Here is a 587-nt window from a genome sequence, read left to right as displayed (position 1 = left end):
ATGTGAGCCCATATGCACGAGGCGCTCAAATGCAATCAGAGGAGAGCGTGCGACGGCGTAAGGGAGAGAGAGATGGTAGGGAAGGTAAGCGTCGACAGCTGCAGTTCACCATAGATTACCACTCAATGAGGAATAAAAGACAAGACACAAGATAGTGATGGCACGCCTGCACCTGCACAGCGACGGCTGATGAGTGTAGCAGGGGGGCAACGTACGAAAGTCAAGCCCCGCCGCAGTGCCCACCAGCACGCATCACAGGAAACAACTTGTTTATGGGCTGATATGTGGTTAGTTCTCGCTCAACGGGGAGCAGGCGCGTGGAAGGCCACACTGGGGGGAGGGGGATTCACAGTGAGCATATATGACGTACACATGAAATGAAACGAAACCAGTTTGATCGCATCCACGCGCTGCCCTACAGCATGAGCGGAGCGCCGCTCCACCACAAGAGCCCGTCACGGGCCCCCCACCATCCGCGTCGTGCGAAGCGGCCGCACACACACGCGAGTTGCAGCACCGCGCCGACTCAGTTACCTGAGCAGGGCCTGGGCCTCACACGCTACCTGCTCGCAAGCCCCCGCCTCGCG

This window comes from Leishmania donovani, chromosome 7, assembly GCF_000227135.1.
Source record: "Leishmania donovani BPK282A1 complete genome, chromosome 7".
Taxonomy (NCBI): Eukaryota; Euglenozoa; class Kinetoplastea; order Trypanosomatida; family Trypanosomatidae; genus Leishmania; species Leishmania donovani.
This window is presented reverse-complemented; position numbering follows the sequence as displayed.